Source organism: Panthera tigris, chromosome B1 (genome assembly GCF_018350195.1).
Source record: "Panthera tigris isolate Pti1 chromosome B1, P.tigris_Pti1_mat1.1, whole genome shotgun sequence".
NCBI classification, from domain to species: domain Eukaryota; kingdom Metazoa; phylum Chordata; class Mammalia; order Carnivora; family Felidae; genus Panthera; species Panthera tigris.
The window spans coordinates 127,166,468-127,189,224 of record NC_056663.1 but is presented as its reverse complement, the minus strand read 5'-3'; the positions used below and the strand labels follow the sequence as shown (position 1 = coordinate 127,189,224).

Here is a 22,757-nt window from a genome sequence, read left to right as displayed (position 1 = left end):
GTTTCATTAAAAAGATCCTTTGTGGGGCAACTGGGTGACTCAGTTGGTTGAGCATCCAACATCAGCTCAGGTTATGATCTCACAGTTTGTGAGTTCAAGCACTGAATCGTGCTCGCTGCTGTCAGCGCAGATCCCACTTCAGATCTTCTGTTCCCCCTCTCTCTCTGTCCCTACACTGCTCACACTCTGACTCTCAAAATTAGTAAAAACTTTTTTAAAAAAGATGCTTTTTGCCACCCTATCCCAGACCCTTTCCTCCTGCACACCACTCTAATTTCTGGCAACCACTAATTCTCTTTCTCTGTAATTTGGCATTTCAAGAATATTAAATGAAATCATATAGTACATAATCTTTGGAGGTTGACTTTATATATATATATATATATATATATATATATATATATACACATATATATATGTATATATATATACACATATAATGTGTATATATATATGTATACACACACACAAATATATATATGTATATATATATATACACACAATTAATGTTTTTAACATTTATTTATTTTTGAGACAGAGAGAGACAGAGTATAAGTGGAGAAGGGGCAGAGAGAGAGGGAGACACAGAATCTGAAGCAGGCTCCAGGCTCCAAGCTGTCAGCAGAGAGCCGGTCGCGGGGCTTGAACTCACAAACCGTGAGATCATGACCTGAACCAAAGTCAGACACCAAACCAACTGAGCCACCCAGATGCCCCGACTTTATTTTTTTTTAACTTAGCATAATACTCTGAAGATCCATTTAAGTTGTTCTGTGGCTGTGTAGAATTCATAGGGCTATGCACTGAACTGTGTCCTCCCCAAATTCATATGCTGAAATTTTAATCTTCAATGTGACTGTATTAGGAGATAATTAAATAAGGATTGGGCCCTAATCTGGTAGGACTGTGGCCTTATAAGAAAGAGAGAAAGATTTCTCTATCTCTGCCACCATGAGAAGGCAGCCAGGAAGAGAGCACTCACCAAAACAAAACCAAGTTCAGCCTCCAGAATTGTGAGAAAATAAATTTCTGTTCTTTAACCTATCCACTCTGTGGTATTTTGTTATGGCAGCCCGGCTCACTAATACACATGGTATAGATAGATCAGTTTATTTAATAGTTTTTTTTTTAACCCAGGGCCTTTGGGTTGCCTCCAGTTTGGGGACTATCACAAATAAAGCTGCTATTAACATTAATGCACAGATTTTTGTGTGACATAGTTTTTATTTTTCTGGGATAGTGCAAATGCAATGTCATATGGTAAGTGCCTATTTAGTTTTGCAAGAAACTTCTTTATACTTTTTCTTGCATGGCTATACCATGTTGTATTCGAACTGTCAATATATGAGTAATCCATTTTATCACTATCCTTACCAGCATTCAGTATAATCACTATTTTTTTTTATTTAGACATTCTGATAGGCATGTAGTGATATTTCATTGTGGTATTAATTTGCATTTCCCTAACAGCTAATGATATAGGACATCTTTGCATGTGGGCCTTCCTAGATTTTTAAAAACTATATTGAACTATATTTTAAAAGTCCTAGAGATTTCTTTTTCAAAGACATGCACTCCAACAGTAGAAATTTTGGTCAAGGAATTTATGTTATAAGGCAAAACTCCTTAAACCTCAATGCTTATCCATAAAACTCCAAGAAAATAAAATCTAGATTTTTTTTATATGCCTAGAAAGTAAAATGGATACTTGAAGTTGTAAATGTCATCAGTCATTTTTATTTGTCTTTGGAGTCACTTTTTATATGTTTCTGGAAATGTGTTATCAGTGTAACAATTCAGTTCCAATGCTAGCCACTTTGCAGTCTTATCCTTTCAGAGATGGGAAGCTGTCCCAGCACCTCCTTTAATCCTGCAAAGCATTGTGAGGGACAAATAGCTTCTTAGGCTGGCACCCAGCATCTGTATTAGGAATGGACCTCTCTCTAAGAGAGTACCCAGAAATCTTGAATTATGGCTTTGTCTTTCAAATGTCTTCGTCGGTACCTACAAAGTAAGAGTTAATAGCAGTTATAATAATGAGTTGCATAGAAGTAAGCTGTAATTAGTTATTAAACAATCAACAGTTAATAAACAAATGGGTATTTAAGTAGAATATGGGCTGCCAATGAAGAAAATTGATAACCGCAACCTTAATTAAAGAGAAAAATCTAAACACTGTCAGTTAACTTGAAAGAAATATTTTCCAAATAAGCTGCAAATTGGATAATTAGGAGTTGATAGTGATAAGAGATTTCCGCTCAATAATCTCATTTTGTTTACCTCCTTTTATGTGCTAAGCCTAAAGTAAAACGATGTCCTAAAGCACAAATTAAAAAAAATAAAAAATACTAGCTTAGTTCTTTGAGAAATGCTGGCTGGTTCTTTCTGATTCACTGGCAAAAGAAATCTTATCAAATTAAAGTAAAACATAAAATTTAAAATTTTAAAACAAATTTAAAATTTACCATCTCATATTTCTGATGGTAACATGGGGCAATGACACATGTTCTCTCTACCAATATAGATGCTAAAGGCAGGAAGTAGGGCGACAAGTCCATTAAAGCTTCTGGTACATTTAGGGTAGAACAATAATGTATGTAACAAAACCACTAATACTCTGATGGTAACCTTTTCATAGTACAAGCTAGAGGTTTTCTGAGCATTGATTTTAGGATTTGAGGGCCAGCAGTATGTGTTTTAAGTATCACTGTCCCTTTCTTATTATAGTTTGTAGATTGTCTTCACAGAAGTCCAATCTAACTCAGAATTCTCGGTCCCATTTTAATTTTACCTCTATGTTTATGTTATCTCTGAGTCAGAAATATTTCATTTGTATGTGAGTTAACTAAACAACAACAACAAAAGTAAGCAATACTTATTGGTTGCCTGACATGTGCCTGGGTCTGCTTTCAGTCCATTTCATGTGGTATATGAATCCTTTGATCCCCACAGTCACCTCTGAGAAACATTCTATTATTATCCTCAGTCTACGGATGAAGAAATTGAGGCTTAGAGGAGTCATTGCTGAAGGTCATAGTGTGAAGAACTCAATATTTAAACCCAAGTTTATCTGACTCTAGAGCAAAAGCGTTCCCCACTTTTTCATATGAAAGTTTTTCACAGCACTTCAGAAATGACTCTAAATGAAATATTAATAGAAAAGCATTCATTGAAGACTATAGATTCAGCGTATAAATAATCTCAGGGAAAATTAATTCCAAAGCATATTTCATCACCAACCAGCCAGTACATAGAATCTGTCTAATTAAAACTAGGTGGTCAAATTATTTTTCTTTTAAAGCTTTATCACATTATCAACTTAAAATTGTCTTTGGTGCTGTACAATAAAAGGGGGCTTTTTTTCCAAACATAAAGCAATTGAATAATAGTCCTAGCAACTTTAAATATTCAGCTGTTTATTTTTTTTTAACAAATGACTGTCATAGCAGTTATTAATCCTTAAAATGTTTATAAAAGACCATACTTTATTGAAAATACTTTTATTATTTAAAATACTGAATTTTCCATTCTGAAGTCATTTAACAAAGGCTATCCATCGTCAGTCAGTTCAGTAAACTCCTTTGACTTAGCTTTCAAAACTGGAAGGATTCCTTTTAAATATCCCATCCCTCTGTATTCTTTAGACAACAAGTCACTATTTAGGTAACATTTGTGTGTGTGTGTGTGTGTGTGTGTGTGTGTGTGTGTGTGTGTGTGTTGCCAAAATAGTCTGTAGAAGAAGACTCAAAATGTGAAGAGTATTACTACTCATCAGTTTTTGAATCTTGGTCCTTCAATTCTCCATGTTCAGCTTGTACCTTTAATTTCACTCTTTACTGGTTCCTTTCGGACTATAGATACACTCAGGTTTTATTCATCTTGAAAAAAATGTAAACAAATGAATAAATTAAAGCTTAAAGCTGAGTCCTTCTAAAGCTTCTATCATAGCCCCCTCCTTGCTAATCATCCTCAGAGAAGAGTACTACATCCTCCTTGTCACTGTCCTTTGAGCCCATGGCAATTTGGCTTTGTTCCCTCCACCCCAGGCCACCTCAACAATACCACATTCAGGGGACCCTTGAAGTCCTCATCTTACCTAAAATTCTCTACTATTCAATACCGAGGATCATTTTATCTATTCAGTATATTGTTTTTCTTAAAAACAATTTAAGATGAGGCGTACCTGGGTGGCTCAGTTAGTTAAGCATCCCACTAGTGAGTACGGATCAGATCATGATCTCAGAGTTCATGAGTTCGAGCCCCATAACAGGCTCTGTGCTGACAGTGTGGAGCCTGCTGGGGAGTCTCTCTCTCCCTGTCTCTGCCCCTCGCCCATTTGTGCCCTCAAAATAAATAAATAAACTTTAAAAATTTTTCAAAATGAAAATTTATTTTAACTTTTGTGATGTATGCGGTATGTGTGTGGGGGGGGTGGGGGGGATCATTTTAAGAAAAAAGTTTGGTGTGTTTTTTTTTGTTTTTGTTTTTGTTTTAATATTTTTCATGTTATTAACTAGTAAACACTACCTGTTTAGGTCTTTACTATGTAATTTCTCATTCTTGACTTCTTATTTCTATAAATTGACTGTGAGGGCTTGTGGGAGTAATCCAAAGTAATAAATACTCTTTTTTACTTACTTAAAGAGGACTGAGTACCATTTGATATAAAGGTCAAGATTGCTGGCCCTTTTATTTGAATCTATGGCAAGAGTTTCACTCTTCAGGTATATGGAACTGAATGGAGAGGGCACTTCATAAAACAGAATAGGAAGAAAAACTGATGTGTTCAGTAAAATTTAGCACTTTAACAAGGGCTTAGGATGAGCTCAGTCTGAGCTAGGCATCCTATTGAAGCAGAGAGTAAAGAGGAAACAAATCTCTTGTTCAATTTTAAATTGTTGGGTTTGTAACAATTTTTCCCCAGCATAAATCAATTTGATATCTAATTCACAGACACTGTTGGACAGCACAGCAATTGAAACCAGGGTAGATGGAAGTTAAATCTAGTATTACTGTTTTTCTTCATAGTAACTGTATCTTTTCTACAAAGGTCAGTAATAACAATTTCATTTTAGAACTATAAAGAGAAGGTAAAAAAATCAAATGAAATCTACAAATGTCACTTTCCTTGTTCATGCTTTTTTTTTTTTTCTCAAAGGGTTGGAGAGTAAGAAATAGTATGGCTTTTGAAAATCATTCGGATGATTATAGGCTAATAATGTCTGATATATTTAAGTACCCACTGGTGAATTGTTTATCTCAAAGAAAATCACGTATAGAACTCCAGTGCATGAAATAAACATGACTAAGTTTAAGTGCTTATCACCAGACAGGCACTTGCTAAGACTTTGTACATATTATCTCATTTAATCATCAAATCAAACCAGTATTGTAAGAATTATTATGATGCCTAAGTAATAAATTAGAAATTTTAAACTTAGAGTAATTAAGTAGTGACTTAATGAAGGTGCCACAAATAAGAAGGAGTAGATTTAGATTTAATTCTAAACAGCACTACTAATAGAAGCAGATAATTGCAGATCCTTCCAATGATGAAGGAACTGAAGCATGACCTTAGAGCAGCACGGGCTAGGTCTGCCTTTTGACCCTCACAGTATTTCCTAAGGAAATCCCAAGGACTTCATCTCTAGTATATTAAAAAAAAAATCTGAAGTTTTCATTCCAAGTGGAATGACTAAGTACTGTTGGAACTCCTGTCCCTACTAAGCATCAATTAAAATGACTTTAAAAAGAAGACAAAGTGCATAAAAATACCACCACCATCATTCCCCCATTTCTCAGGCCACAACCCTAAGAGCATCTTTAATGCTTCTCTGGCTCTCACACTTCATATCTAATCCATTCACTAGTTCGGTGTTTTCCTGTCATCAAATATATCATCAAATTTATCATCAAATATTATCACTGCATGTAATACTCCCTGTTGCCACCTTAGTCTAAACCATCATAATTGTTTTCCCAGACTATTTCAATGGCCTCCTAAATGGCATTCCTGCCTTCAGTCTTGCCCCTCTAGTTAATTCTCCAAACAGAGTGATCCTCTACAAATGTAGGTCTTATCACTTCTTTTTCCTGCTCAAAACAGTCCAACGGTTTTTCACCACATTGAGAGTAAAATTTTTCAGTCTCTGTATTGTCTGACACCAACCTCACATCAGGTCCTTCCCTTCTCTTTCTAATCCATTCTACTTCAAGTACCCAGGCCTCTCTGTTCCTCAAAAAACCAAAGCCCATCCCTCCCTCAGGGCCTTTGCATTTGACACTCTTCCTGGAGCATCTACTTGGCTCACATCCTCACTTACTTCAGGATTCTTAATTCACATCCTCACTTACTTCAGGATTCTGCCCTCCTCAGAGAGGTTTTTGTTGACTAGTTCATCTAACATGACTCAGCTTCCTTTTCAACCCTTTATTCTTTGTTTCTTTTTTATTACATTCTTTGTTTCTTTTTTATTACTGACACTTCTGTGCTAATAAGTTTCTTTGTTCCCTCCTCCCTTAAACACATTCTCTGATCCTTCTACCAGCTAGCTCTGTGCCTGTTAAGATTGACCTTTGTAGACTGCTTCCTCCAGGCTTCCTCACCCCTTGGCTACTGGTTGGGACTGGTCAGTGGGAGCACTGGCAGGAGATCACAGAGTAGAAAGAGACAGATGAGGGTATTTATTACTCCCTTGCTTCCTTTATATCTTGAGTCTGTTTTAGCAATGGTGGCTTTCCTCCAGGGCCACAGCTCCCATCCAGTGGTAGTTTTCCTGTGGCCCTAGTTCTTATTTCCTTCTAGTAGCACAGTTCTTTTTACTTGCCCATCAATTTTAGAATGGTTAGAGCTTCCTATTGTTGCTGGTTCCCGGGTGCTTTATCATCCTTTGTTGGTTTCTTTAACCCTGTCCGTATCTCTGTATGAAAGAACCTTTATTAGCTGTCTTCAGTTAAACATATTGCTATTTTTATACTGTCTGAAATGGAGATGATTCCACTTCTCTTCCCATTACTTGAAATTTTACATTTATTTATTTTTTTTGTCATCTAACTTTGCCACCAGGATGTAACTTGTCTGAGGTTTGGTAACGTGAATAACGCCTCCTGCCTGCTGTCAAGATGTGTGCGTCGTAATTCCCTGAAACTGTGAACGTGTTACCTTACCTGGCAGGACAGTCTTTGCAAGTGTGATTAAGGACACAGACATTGAGATAGGGAGATTATCCTGGATTATAGGGGTGGGCCCAAGCTAATCATATACGGCCTTCATAGCAGAGAAATTTTCCTGGCTGGATCAGAGAGATGAGAGTGAAAAAGACAGGAGAGATGGAAAGCAGGAAAGAAACTCAATTTACTATTGCTGACTTAAAAATAAAGAAGGGAGACACAGGCCAAGGAGTGCAGTTAGTCTGGGAAAGCTGGGAATGGCATTCAGCTGACAGCCAGCAAGGAAATGAATTTCCTGAAACCACAAGGACTTGAATTTTACCAATAATCTTAAGGAGAAAGAAACTGATCCCCCCTAAGGCCCTCACAAGTTCTTGATTTTAATCTTATGAGAACTGTGTTGTTTTCTCTTACTTACAGAATTGTAAATTTTTTGTAGTTTAAGCCACTAAATCTGTGGTGATTTACTAGGACAGCAGTAAAAAACCTAATGCAAGAGGCTTGGATTTTTCTGAACCTTTGTGGTATATACTCTGCCTAGAACCATGTCTGTATATGTCAAGATGCTCAAGAATATCTGGTGAATTAATAAATTGAGTTGATCATATGTTTTAAGAAACCTTAGCTCATCTCAACAACAGGCCTGTGAAAGAACATCGTTGTTTCTAGTATTTACAAAATATTATAGTCTATGAGATTATCAAGAAGTAAGCTTGGAAGAAGAGTTTAATAGATTTCCTCACAGGTGTTTCTGACACCTCTTACCAAAATAACCTTTCTGTTTGATCCATTATTTTAGAATCCAAATGGAAAATCAATTCCCATTCAAGTTCAAAGTGAGCTTTCCATTTCCAGTATTTATGGTAGAGTGTACCTATTATCCAAAACATGGTATTTAAAGAATGTAGAGGAGGGAACTTGTTGGGCAGAGCACTGGGTGTTTCGTGTAAGCGATGTGGGAATCTACCCCCAAAACTAAGAGCTCACTGTGTACACTGTATGTTAGCCAACTTGACCAGAAATTGTATTTAATAAATAAATAAATAAATAATATAGAATAGGTATATTAAACTTCAAAAAAATGTAGATTCACTAAAGTACTTCATGTAGGCTTATTTAGGTCCCTTAAATTGTCAAGATCTATTTTTTAATTGAACTCGCTATGTTAATCCCTTTAACAGCTTTTTTTTTCCTGAAAATATCTAATGATGTTGTGCCTCTGTAGCATATACCATGAACTTAAAAGAAGGTAATTTAAACTCTAAATGTGTGAATTTTATGTGTGAAAAGATTCCTACTTAGGAAAACTAAATTCTATTATCCTTAAAATAGACTGCATTATCAATTCAAATGTATAACTGATCAAATTAGAAGAGGGCATTAAAAATAGTCATCTAGGTAACTATTAATTTTAAATTCATTTTCTCTGTGCTCCACTTATGTAGAAAGAGACAGGAGTTTGAAGCTAATGCTACATTATCAGAAGTAAAAACAGTTTTTAAAATATGCCTGAAGGAGTATTTTTCAAGTTTACTTTAGTCTGAATATTCTGAGGACATGGTAACTCAAGTCTAGATCTTGAAATATTTGAATTATCAGAAACTCCCAAGTTTCTCCTCCTAGACATCACTGCCTTTAAAAAGTTTTGTGCTATAAACTGTTTGCCAGAATGTAATAAAAACTCTAATGCCTTCTAGAGAAGAGGATTGGTTTTATCTTTATTTTGGTCATTCTCAGTGTGGTCCCTCAATCACCAGCATCAGCATCACCTGGTAAAGTGTTAGAAATGCAAATTCTTAGACCCTCACCTCAGCAATCCCTGAATCAGAAACCCAGGGGGTGGAGCCCTACAATTTGCCCTCTAGCAGATTCTGATGTGATCTCAAGTTTGAGCAGAGCACAACTAACCCTGTGAATTGCTTACATTTCACAGACTGTCCTGCTCATCAACTGAGCAAAATTAAACTGAAATGAGAAATGAAGAAACTACGATAAACTGGGTACCTTAAAGAACCCTGCATTTCTGAAAGTTGCCTGGTGTAGCTGTGTATATACATACTGTCTCAATTTCCACAGGTTTCTAATTTATCCATGAGGAAAGAGTGTAAGGAGGTGCACCATTTGGGAATCATTAATAAAGGATCATCTCTGACCTTACAAAACGTTTGCACATTTTGGTTACAGTTTGGTTTTTCCCTTTGATCTGTGTTTGCCAAATTTATAAATTGAACATGATACCAAACAATGTGTCATGAGGTCGAAATCATGATTTCATTGCCCCCCTTTTAAAGACATAAACATGTTTTCCTCAATACTGAAAAATGGTATGACTGACCCTCAATCAATAGGTGTTTCCCTTGGGACGCATTTGTTCTAATACATATGAAGAGTCCCTGTGGTTGCTGAGAACACTCAATAGAGAGCCCATTAGGCATTCCTCATGGCCCCCAGCTGATACATTCATTCAAACAAGTACTCAGTAAGTGTCTGCAAGGTACTTAATTACTGCCAGACACTGAACAGGATATAAAGTAAGGCAATTCTCTGTCCTCCAGGATTTTATAATCTAGCCAGGAATTCAAAGGAAAGGGACTAAACCTTCACATTCTAGGCACTGAGCAGAGCAGGAGACGTAAGGTGAATCCATGTAACCACTCAAGGAAGTTGACATTATTTCCAATTTGTAAATAAGGATACAGTAGTCTTAGTGATGCTGAGAATTTGTTCAAATTCATCAGGTAAGAAAGTGATGGGGGTGAACTTTAAAATCAAAACTGATTTTTAAGTCAAGGAGTTTCCAGAGTACCACTTCTATAAAGCATAAACAGAAATTCCTAGGTGTCTATAATAAGTGCCTAAATGAATGATGCACGTTGCTTCCCCGGGCAGATTTTTTAAAGGGGCAGTAACTGTGGACTGGGAAGTGCAAACTTTGCAGGAAAAGTTCAACACAGATGTTTATGGAAAGAAAAAGTGTCATGGCTTGGGTAGGAGAAAAAGGGTTTGAAAGTATTCCAGATGGAAGACACTATTAAACAGAAACGTTTAGTCAGGATTGAGAAAGGCAAGTTCTGGTAGGACGATGAAATCAGCCCAGCACATTTGCAGTGCCCAGTTAATGATTTGGAATGGCTCGGATTGGCTCTGGCTATTCCTGAAGGCAAACGCTTTAACAATTAAGGGATGGCGATGAACAGTCCCACTTAAGCAAAGCTAAATGTAAATGCACCACTTTACTGGCTGTGTCCTAATGTATTCAGCCAAGGGTTTGAAGTCCCTACTTCTTTCGGCTTTAACTTTGCATAAGCGTTATCTTTCCTTATGTAAGTGACAATTCTGTTCCTCTCCTCTGCAGCCACAGGATTCAATCACTTTAGACTTATTATCACTCAAAACCTCACAGGTAATTTTTTATAAAATCTCTGAAGTCCCTAGAGTTGAACAAATTCTTGGGAATGTCGGGTCTCCCAGGTACTTGTTTACAGATACTGCAATGTGCCAGAAAGAAACCACAATTTTTAAAAAAAAAATTTTTTTTCAACGTTTATTTATTTGTGGGACAGAGAGAGACAGACCATGAACGGGGGAGGGACAGAGAGAGAGGGAGACACAGAATCGGAAAACGGCTCCAGGCTCCGAGCCATCAGCCCAGAGCCTGACGCGGGGCTCGAACTCACGGACCGTGAGATCGTGACCTGGCTGAAGTCGGACGCTTAACCGACTGCGCCACCCAGGCGCCCCAAGAAACCACAATTTTATCTTGAGTAATCCAGTTTCACTCCACTTAGTATTAAAGAAATATTAATGGATGATAGGGTAAATAGAGCATGTCTAAAGAAAAGATGCATTTGAATGGTCTATCCTATTTAACTTCAGTGGATTTTGATATGGCTCTGTATTTATTTTGAATCAAAGTCCCCATATAGAGGTAGAAGGAGATTTCAGGGGAAATTTCAAAAGTGCCTTTGTTTTGATTTCTTGTTAAAGCCCTCTCTGTGGTAAGAAATATTTTTTGTCATTTGGTCGCTGTGAATTTCAAAAGGATCTCCTATGATAGAATAGTCATCCCCCAAAGATCTTTGATGTACTATGGGGAATGTCTTTGTTCCCAAAGAAGATAATAAAAGCAGCAAGAAAATAATAAACATTCTCTATAGGATATCACAGTTTTAATTGACCACGGACACTCAAATCGATGTTTTAATCTACAGAGACATGGCAAGGTCAGCAGCAGAGGAACTGATAATGCTTTACTTTTATAATATGAGGGATATATTTAAGATTTGTAATGTACACATGAAGTATCGTAGTTTGAAAGGATAATGGGCTTTAAAACTATAGATATTGATTACACTTTAATGTGATTTTTTAGCATGTTTTAACAAAAATTAATTAGAAAATATTTTGCTTGGGTAACTTTCATATGGATCCTTTTAAAAATCAGTTCCCTTTTGTAGTCGTATGTATGGTCAAAGAATATGCACCCATTTTTTAAGATAAAGTTTTTGTCAAAATTTTACATATTTTGAAAGTATTTACAAAACCAATAATGAAAAATAGAAGTTACTTCCCTATTCCTCCCTACTTCCTCTTCCCACTCTGTGGAAACGTTTAATTTTTGTTTTGTGTTAGCTACTTCTATTTTCCAAGTATTTTTCACTAACATTTTTACACTACTTTCCCTGATTTTTAGATACTGATATTATCTATTGATGGACTAACAAAAAAGATAAGAATTTAGCTTATATACAGTTATCTCACACAAAGTTACCCTTTCCTTCCAAAATAGTTTTAACACATTTATAATTATATCCTTATTCAGTATTATCATTCCATAGCCACGTAAACATTTTTTTCCTGGCTCCAGAGAGGCTCCAAATGTTTATTCAATATGCGTACCTTCACTGAATCACCTTACTTTTTTGTTCAGTGCCTCACCAAAGCACATATATATCCATTAGCCATATATATCTATATATTTTTTTTTCTTTAAGGTATACGTATCTTATATATTTCGGTGTACGTATATATGTATCTTAAAGAAAAAATTTAGATTAAGATCTTGCTGCTTCTCTTCACATTATTGTTGTTTTTCCAATTTAGTTACAGAAAGTAAAATATAGCTAGCATATATAGCATTGTCATCGTGTTGAGATTTGAACTTCTTAGTTGGAATTTTTCAATATCACCATTCATTGCCAGTCTTTAAGTCCTATGTAAATATCTCCATTACTGGCTGCTGAAGAGCCATAGCTTTTGAAAATGAATTAATGGAATAGAAAGCCTGTAATAAAGCAGTTTTCTCGCCTCCTTATATAGTAATATATTTTTCACCTTGAACTCTGAGAATGACACCAGTCTTGGTGTTGATATGTTACCCTCTTTGGATCAGCATATTTACAATAACTAAATTCCAAACTTGTCTAATTGGCTTTTTCCTCTTTGTATTTTAAACTTGTGTAGTTTAAGGAGTTCAGCGGTTTCATTCTCTCTCTCTCTCTCTCTCTCTCTCTCTCTCTCTCTCTTTTTAATGTCATACTTTGTTCCCCAAATAAAATGTCTTAAGAAAGGAAATAGTCTGGCATTTTTGTTTTACTTTTATTCAAACAGCAACAAACTCTATTGTCTTTATATGGGCTTTTTGTTTATATCCTCGATATTTTTAGAATTTAATATAGATTTCTGTAGTTTATTAAATTATGTCTCGAAAGCCACTATTGATTTGTATAAATTGGAAGAGCCACTGACTTAATAAAGAGGATTTAATTCAGCTTTCAAGGAGAAACTTATTCTTTATTGAAGATTTATGGTCTCCTCAACTCCATTCAGACATCTGGCATATTGGATGGCCCTTGACATTTTGGTGAACCTTTGATAATTTTAATCATAATTCAAATTTCAAACAACAAATATTTGGGATGTTCCAGGTTTTAAATAGCATCCAACTCTCAACCCTGAAAATGTTCTTTACTTGACTCTCAAGAACATTTTTTTCAATTTGAAATGCTTTACTTTTTAGCTTTCCCAAAGTCATACTCAAGCTAAAGAGATGGATTTTCCCAGTAGTGTGAACTTTTACAAATACAATTAGAACAGAGAAAAAAATTCATTATTTAGCAAAATGACATACTTTCCTAACAGTAAAATTCGATCATCCTTTGACCTAATTTTTTTTCTCTTTTCTGCTGTTGTTTTAATCACAGTTCCCATTGGCTTATTTTGAGTCCTTGACCTAATTATTTTCTTTGAATTTTCAGTGACCTTTTTATCACAAAGTAACTGTAAGTAAAAGAAAGTAAAAGTATAATTTTAAAATATATATGCAAAATGATTCAGAATTTCTTGCAAATTATTTCTATTAAGTAATTTTTACCAAGGCATATCAGAAAAATTGCAAATAATTTGAAGAATGTCAGGAAATTAATCTTCGTTGAGATTGTAGGAGCTCTGAAAATGAGGAGTGTAACTACTAGTATCAAAAACTTTAAAGTTTGTTAACCATGTTGTTAACCATATAATATATATAATACGGTTATGGTGCATATCTATATGGTATATATATATTAGGTAAATTTTAAGAAAATTAAAAGATAAAAGAATACATACTTTTAAATTCAATTTTTTTTATTCCTTTTTTTAAGAACGAAAGTTTTGGGGCACTTGGGTAACTCAGACAGTTAAGCATCTGACTCTTGATTTCCACTCAGGTCATGATCTCACGGTTTGGGAGATTGAGTCTCGCACTGAATCAGGCCCTGAGCTGTCAGCACAGAGATCTATTTCAACTATGTCTCTGTCTTTAATTCTTACAATACTACCAGACTATTTTTAAAGAAAGCCTTCTCAGGGCAGCTGGTGGCTCAGTGGGTTAAACATCCAACTTTGGCCCAGGTCATGATCTCATGGGTCGTGAGTTTGAGCCTTGCATAGGGCTGGGTGCTGACAGCTCAGAGCCCAGAGCTTGCCTCAGATGCTGTGTCTCCATCTCTCTCTGCCCCTTCCCTGATCACGATCTCAGTCTCCCCCCCCCCACCTTCTGTCTCTCAAAATAAACATAAAATTAAAAAAATATATATATATATATATTCGATCATCTTTATATATATATAAAGAAAGCCTCTCATACTTTTGTCATCTAGGAAGGAAGGCTTTTGAGGCTTTTCAACCAGCCTGATTTATGAACGTTTCCAAATGCTCTTGGGAGGAAAACAGGTGGCCCTCAGAATTGCAGCTGTTAATGCATGTCTTTGGGTCTGAGGGAGTCCAGGGTATTATTATCTAATAGGTCCATCTTTGCTATCTTAACTTTCATATTCTGACCTGAGTAACCTGTGAAGTTATGCTAAATATTAACCTATGCTGTGAAACAGTGCTAAGTACTTAAGTAATCTGTGAAACATATGGTAGATTCCAAATCAGTATGTAACTCTTTATAATGAACCAAGAAGGTCCTAACACATAACTCCAGGCCACCTTTTGAATTATGAACCACAGCTGTGCCACACAGCATTTATAGCCTCAACTCTAGTGACAGAAACACACCTTAGATCCATTTTATAATTCCTAATAAAAATTCAGTTCTCAAAAGAAATACCTACAGCAGTCTTCAGAATATATATATATATATATATATATTTCTTTTTTTTTTCTTTTCTTTTTATCTGACTGGAGTTAGTTAAAGCAAGCCTTGACACATAATTTATTTAACAACATAGCAAAACTGATTCCTACTATTGAACTTTGAATGGCATATAAGAAATAATGAACAGGCAAATTCAATGATGTATTTCAGGATATAATTGGTAGCCTTTATTTAAGGCTGACTTTATCACTTGGAGATGGTAAAACAAACAAACATGGTAGTAAAATCAAAATAGCATTTATGGTTACCAATCCCCAAAATTCAATTCTTGTACATAATAACCTATCGTCCCAAATGGAAAATACATGTGATTGAAATAACTTATATATGGTTTGTGCAGGTTTAACTGAGGTACAAATAGCACCGCTTTAATGTTGTATAAAGAAGTTTGCTTCAAATAAAAAACAATTTTTACACAATAGGCTTAAAATGGCTGTATTCTCTCTGAAACGATTTTGTCTTTCCTCCCATGGAAAGGTGCATATTTGTGAAGGAGTATCACCTGTAGACTGGCAGCACTGTTGTGCTTTTCCTATTCCTAATAGTCTGCAGTGGAGCTCGACTGCAAGCTCACTTAGAGTGAAGACCGGGTCTGCCTTGCTCAGTGAAGCAACTCCTGTCCTAGCACTGTGTCTGGTATATTTCAGGTGCTCAACAGCTTCAGTGGTTTTGTCAAAGTAACTGAATGGATATAGAATTAGTGTCAAGTCACGACACTCAGTTTCTGACCAGAGCTTTTCGTAAAGCAGTGGATCTCAAAATGATTCACTAAACCTGCAACACAGGCACCAACTGGGAACTTGCTAGACATGCACATTCCCAGACTCCAGGCCAGAACTTCTGAATCAGAAACTATTGGAGTGGGCCCAGAGATATGTTTAAAACATCCTCCAGTTGATTCTAATGCATGAGAGCCTTGAGAATCACCTATGTGAAGAATTCCCCAATACACTGTACACAGTGGCATCAAAGCTTTTTAGAATTAGGAGAATTCTAGACAACTCCTGTGGACAGATTGTGAATGATTTTCATTTCTCAAGACTTTTTCTACTTCTCAAGAATTTTTCATTTAACTATATAGCAACTATTCTCTATTCGTGTGTAGTAAATGGTGTGTTTTATGTAGGAAGGCTGAATAAGTTTGAGTTACTGGTACAGATCCTGAGACAAGAACATGGGTGCAGATGATTTACCATGATGGTCCCGAAATGTGCCAGTGAGGAATTGGTAAACATGAAAGAAAGAGAAAAGCCAGTCAAGAATGTGTTACAAGGAATGGATCGCAAATATGCACAAATGGGGCGCAACCTGTGGGGAATCTTCTGAGAAACTGTTTGAAATAGGCCTCAGAATCACCCCTACTGGGAGACGGGGCATTTATCCACTTTCTCCCATCCCCATTGGCTGAGAGTTGATCTCCAGAGATGCTAACATACCCCCACTTCTAGGTCATGTTTTTGTGTGTGGCCAAATGATGCTAGAAAAAAGTCCTCTGGCAGAGAAGATAAGAGGTACAAGATCTTGAGGTGGCACATGTCAATATTCTGGAAGCTCTTTTCACCTGCAGCTGCAGGGCAGTTCACATGGGCTGAGGGGGTGTGGGGCAGAGTAACCTTCTAACATCTACAGTAACCTTATGGGGCAAAGTAACCTTCTAATAGCATAATTTAAATCCAGTCCACAATACTTATTTAATGTCTGTTATGAGTCAGGTACAGAGTTGTTGGGAATATATAATAAATAAAACATCGTCCCTGCCTCAAGAAACATTTACTGTGGTAGAGAATGTAGACAAATAAAAAAAAATTAAAATATAATCAGATCTGTTCAGTGATTGTGGTTCATATCCACATTTTATAAGAGGAGTTTATGGTGGGAAAGCTGTAGTGATCATGGAAAACTTCTTAGAGATGATGAGGATAATTATACCTAAAAGATACATAGAGGCAAGACAAATAAAGAGGAGTGGGTGAGTTGGGGACAGAAGACAGGCTGATCACTATGTAAATGGGAGGAAAAGGAGAAAGCAATCACAGGAGATATTTGACAAGATTGTCTGTAAAAGTCATTTGAGAGGTCATGTGTTAGGTGACAGGAAATCTATTGTCCCAAAGGTGGTAAATGGAGAGATGTGGAAAGCACGGAGTATGTAAATAACTGTTGTTGCAGGTTCCCTAAGGAGGAAGGAGGAAAAAGACCCAGCGCTCTATTGAAATGATAGAAGACTCCAGTGTCTTCTTTGGAGGAAGAGTGCCTATTTTACTATCTAGAGAGGAGAGGAGTGTAGTGGAGACAGTGTTTATTCATTTTTAAAACAGGAAAGATAGCAGTTACCTTCACGGGGTTGACATAAGACCTAAATGGTGAAAGATGTTATAATGTTTACCATTGTTTCACATAGGTAATTACAAACCCCCAAAATGTTAGCTGTTATTATTCATATATATATATATATATATATATATATATATATATATATATATATTTCAGATATTCAGATATATATATTTCAGATATTATATATATATATATACATATATATATATATGTATATATGTATATGTTATTTTTTAAGATGGGCAGGAACTTGGGGGCTTGAAACCATTTCTGCAGGTGGATTTTTATTCATTATTTATTTAAATAGGAGAAACATGGCTTGTGAAGTTGTTAGGGAAATGGACTAGTGGAGCTGGCTGAAGGTTGAATTCTTCACTGCCATGGGGAATGCGGAAGGGCAAAACTGACTACGTATACACGTAGAAGAATCATTAGATAGAATTAAATGTCCAGTAGGGGTTGGAAGACTTGAATTTGCAGTAACACTAAATCAGGCATATCTGTCATCCCTTACTAGGAAAGGTGGAACAATGTCAGTGGCATTCAGGGTAACTCTAGTCATTTTGTAGAAGTTGTGCAATTATAAGCACTGACAGGTAAGCATACATGTAAACAAAATTAAAAAAAAATAAAAAATAATTTATCAAGGGGTTTAAGATCAATGAAAATTTGAAACTGTGTCAGATGATTTTGAATATTCTTGCCTTCTGTGATCATAGCATAGGGTCCTTTGTCAAACTCTGTAATTCTGTTCTACAAATGACATTTTGTTTGAGCAGTTAACAGTTGGTGCCTCAGTTTCAACTGACATTTTGTTACTAAACACAGTTCTAACACCATAAGGTGATTTGTCAGTGGTAAGAAAAAGATGGTTTATATTTCACCATAGTGAAATAGCACAGACGGGAGAGTCAATTGCTTGAAATTCTGGAAAGTGTCCATGCTGTCAAGTCCCACACCATTGAAAACATTTTTTTTTATAGTAGGCCACAAGGTATACTTTTTATGAAAGAAACTAGAGGAGAAATTCAGAAACCCCAGAAAGCGTGAATCTTGTTTTGATTCTATAAAATATTCAAGGATGGGACTTCCAATGAGCTTAACTATCTTGAGAGTGACCAAAATAATTAGTTTAGGTCTATGGCCATGGGAGTCCGCATTTTGCATTTCCTTATTTTCTTTTGGGTACTTTGTATATCAAAATTAATAAATACCTTTTGAATACTTTTCTCCCCCCTGCAAAGTCTTTTGAGTTTAGAATCATCAGCATTTTATCCCACTCTTGATATTCTAGAAAGCAGAGTCACTGTGAAATATTAGAAAAGCCCAAGGATAACAGAAATATTGAACTAAGAATGTCTTTTAATGAGTAATACTTCCACAGTGGCTTCATCAATGATGAGTTATTGGTAACCCAGCATATGGCAAAGTTACACAAAAAACAGTATAAAACTGATTAGCTAGCTGCAGAAATTAGATGTTTAATGGCCTATTGCCTCATTGCCACAATAAGAAGCATTGTACATTTTCTCTTCTAGAAGCTTTTTACCCTTCATCTGTGGTGATAATCAAAAGTTCTGTTATGAAGAGAGGGCAGGACCAGATAATGTTTCTCTGATTAAGGAATAACTGCACTGTGTGTGTGTGTGTATGTGTGTATGCTGTTATATATAATGTTGGTCAGTTAATCAGTACAGCAAGCTACTCACATTCTAAAAGAATATGGGAATTAAGAGTAACTTAAAGAAAAACAAATTGTCTTATACTGCTTCAAGGAAAAGGTCATGGAGTAGAATGGTGGGTAAAATCATCTATGTTCTCAAATTTTTCTATGGTTAATTCTCTTTCACAGGTGCACAGTAAATACAAATACATTATACAATGGAGTTTAAATACATAAAACACCAGGGTGTATCATACAATGTTATACAACATTCAGTTTAACTGTAATTGTTTCCATTTTGAAGAAAGATAATGGTTTCTGAAGCTTGGATAAAGAAGGCTATGAAAATATTATATAAGAAAGATGTTTACTAACTATTGATCCTGGCTTACACACCCAGCTTTATGACATGGGTTCAGTTTCTTCAGTTTCTTATGTAAGGTGGACATAAATGTGGTGGTTACATCATAAGGATATAGTGAACGTTAAATAAGTTATCGTATGTGTAAAAGCAGTTTGTACCTGGCATATAATAAGCACTCAGTAAGTATTAGCTTTTATTATTATAGATACACTGTAAATAGCATTAAATAAACATTACTGAATTGGATAAATGTACCTAATTAGTGTTAAAAATCCCGCAGTAACCTGAGTGAAGGGAGAGAGGTTAACAAAGGAAAGAGATTAGTATTTTTGATTAGTTACAATGTTCCAGGTGTTTTAGATACATTCATCCATTTAAGCCTCACTATCTGTGAAAAAAGCATTATTCCTATAATCAGGAAACTGAGACTCAAAGTCAGTAATATCCCTGAATATCAGTAAGGTGATCTGGTATTTGAACTCAAGCCTCGTTATTCAGAATATATGGGTTTTTTTTCCTGATACCATATACCCTCCAAATGCTGAGGTTTTTGACCTTCGAAATTTTGAATATAATTCCATACTTCATTACCACATAAGTAGTCAAGTTCTCTTCATTTGAGAAAATGTGAAGAAAGTTTCTATTTATTTAATGTTTTTAAAAAATTAAAGCCCATCCAGTGGCTTTCTTCCAATACAAGTTTGTCAAATGGTTTAGCCCTAGGTGAAGTAGGGATATCCATGATATATAGACATGAGTTAGGGCTATATAGTTGTCTTTTTTCCACAAACAACATTTAGTGAAAATCTGCCTTGTGCCTGGCAGCAAATTTTTACTGAATCTCAACTATACAGCACTGATTATTCCAAGGGTAGAAACCAGTGATCAAAATGAAATTCTTAGCAATGAAATTTGTATCCCTAGTGCACAGAAAGAGGCAGTGTGTGTGTGTGTGTGTGTGTGTGTGTGTGTGTGTGTGTGTCCTGTGGGATAAATGCATGGGGGAGCAAGAGTGAGTGATTAGAGAAGTCACGCCTGCTGAAGTGAGATGTATGCAGAGGCCCACATGAAGTGCAGAGGGTGTGTGTATGCACCTGTCTCCCTCTGGGAAGAGCAATTCAGGAGGCAAAGCAAGGGCAAGAACAGGACTGTACCGGAGGGCCAGCAAGGAAGCCAATCCAGCTGAAGAAGAGGGCATAAGGGGAATATAAAACACAACACAGCTCTCACAGTCTCTTACATAGCTAAACACAATTTAATTAAGGATGGATAAAGTTTCGTTCAGAGCACTAGATTAGCACAGCTTGGGGACATCCTTCCTGGGGTTAGGGAAGGTTAAGGGTTGGGAAAGGATTTGGCATTTTCTTCAGTCTGCTTTTTGAGAAACAAACACTTTGTGGAGGAGAGAAGATAGAGAGGAGATCAAAAGGAACCCAGGGGGAAATAAAAGGCAAAGCATGGAAGTTCACAGTGGTGAAAAGCCTGTATATTACACTTTCATGTGATCCATAGACTTCTCTATAAGAAACTTTTCCCCCCTTTATTTGCTTCAAGATAACAAGAAAGCTGCATTTCATAAATCCCAGCAATTAAGTGTCAATGTGTCCCCAAATCATCATTTTAAATCAAGTAAGAACTTGTATTATTTTGTTTTCCAGTTATACTTAGGAATCAATTTACTCTGTCAAGGATCAATTTAGCTATCAAAAAACAAACACAGTTAAAAAAATTTTTGAATGTAATTCCCTTGTTGTGCCAAAGGTTAACATATTAGCATGTAGTAAAACAGGCACAGCAAAGGACAAATAGTCTCTCAACAAACACTACTTTTCCTAATTGATTTGGGATAAGTACTTTTTAATCACTATAGCAGAACATCTAAAAGAACACCAATGCAAGCAAACATTCAGAAAGATTTAAAGTTATACAGTGATCCCTGCACTGGAAACAATTGTCACATCTTTATTTATATCCTCGTCAGACAAAGTGTTGAAATCATGAATTCACTTTTAATCATTGTTCAATTTCAATTCAGTAATTTAGGACACGGGAAGACCAGTCTATGTCATAGGATGAATGCAGATTCTCTATTGTGTGTGTGTGTGTTGGTGCCCATCTTTCCACATTAAGAAGCATAGCAGGTAGCATACTGTTGGCCAAATCTCAGCAGTGGCATATTTCCATCTCCCAGGGGGTGTGGGAAGACCCAACTGCACAGCAGTAACAATAATTCTAGCATATCCGTTTATGAAATAACTTTGGCAGTAATGGCAAGAGGATTTGGATGAAAGTGTATTTGTGGTCTTCCAGCTGGAAGATCAGAGCAGAGATTCTAAAGCAAGAGGCACAGAGTGGGATGGCAGATAGTAGCTGCTTGGATAAGAACAGAAGAGAGTTGGGGACCCATGCTGAGCTCAAGGGGAAATGCAAACAAGACAGTCATTTCACAATATCCCCATGTTACCCAATATCGGTTCAAGGGATTACCAATGCCATCTGCTGGATATATTTGGGATTTTAAAATGGAATCTACACAAGTAGTAATACCCCAGTGTCTTCCTGTACTGTAGCTTTGGAGGTTCTAGTGAGAAGAAAAATGAAAATCAACCTATCTACAAAAGAAAAAAAAAAAAAAAAAAGCAAAGGAAATGAATCCCAGGTTGACTGTACCTTAAGATGGCTAGAGTTTTGTCTTTTCACTCTGCATTTTGGAGAATTAGAGTATTAATTGCATTTTTTTAGGAGAACTTTGTGTCATGCATTTTAGTCATACATGACCCTCAGGACACTGGATGTTTGCACTGTAAATCCATTGATCTCTTCCTAAGAATACTACTATATCTGTAAACTTTATATACATTTCCTTTTATACTTTATTGGAGTATAACAGTTTGTTTTGGTTTATCTTCTTTTATTTAATTAGGAAGGGAAAATGATTAAAAGGAGAAAAGAACAAGTATCACTGTTTTCCTAAAGCTATGACATATGCATTTAAGTTTTATATAATAGATGATAATTTGACTTTTGTTTTTGTATTTGTTATCATTTTATAGACAATGTCCTCTGTTCATCACACTCTCTGTAGGATTATTTTAGGACCGTGATTTTAAAGTTACAAAATTCCTCATGGTGCTTCAATAAAATTTTAGGACTCTTAGGAATACTTGGCTAACTTAACTGCATATTCTAGTCTACATTTCCCCAAAAGTACTAATCCCATAGGATTTATAGTAGGAAAAATGGTTTCCATGATCAAATTAATTTGGAAGATGCTACATCCCAAATATCTTCTCCTGGAATTTCATAAAGAATATTAATTAAAATGGAGGAGTTGGTATTTATTGAGAGTTTGCCATTGTTACACTGAATCTTAATTATGATTTTATTATGTAGGCACTAGCATTAACTCTAGTAACAAATGAGGAAACTGAGGCTTACGGGGTTGGTAAGTTGCTCAAAGTCACATTGGAAGCAAATGGAGGCATTGACTCTTTTACTTTAGAGCTCATGCTCGTAAGTCTGAAGCCATATGTCCCAACATATTAATAAATAAAAACAATACTACATCTTAATAAGAATTT

The 22,757-nt window shown here is 35.8% G+C and overlaps 1 protein-coding gene across 2 annotated transcripts in view; it reads left to right on the top strand.

Annotated features, from left to right (window-relative positions):
* The window catches only part of GRID2 (glutamate ionotropic receptor delta type subunit 2), a 1,443,376-nt gene that overhangs the window by 837,262 nt on the left and 583,357 nt on the right, over positions 1-22,757 (top strand). The gene's annotated exons all lie outside the window — the stretch shown is intronic.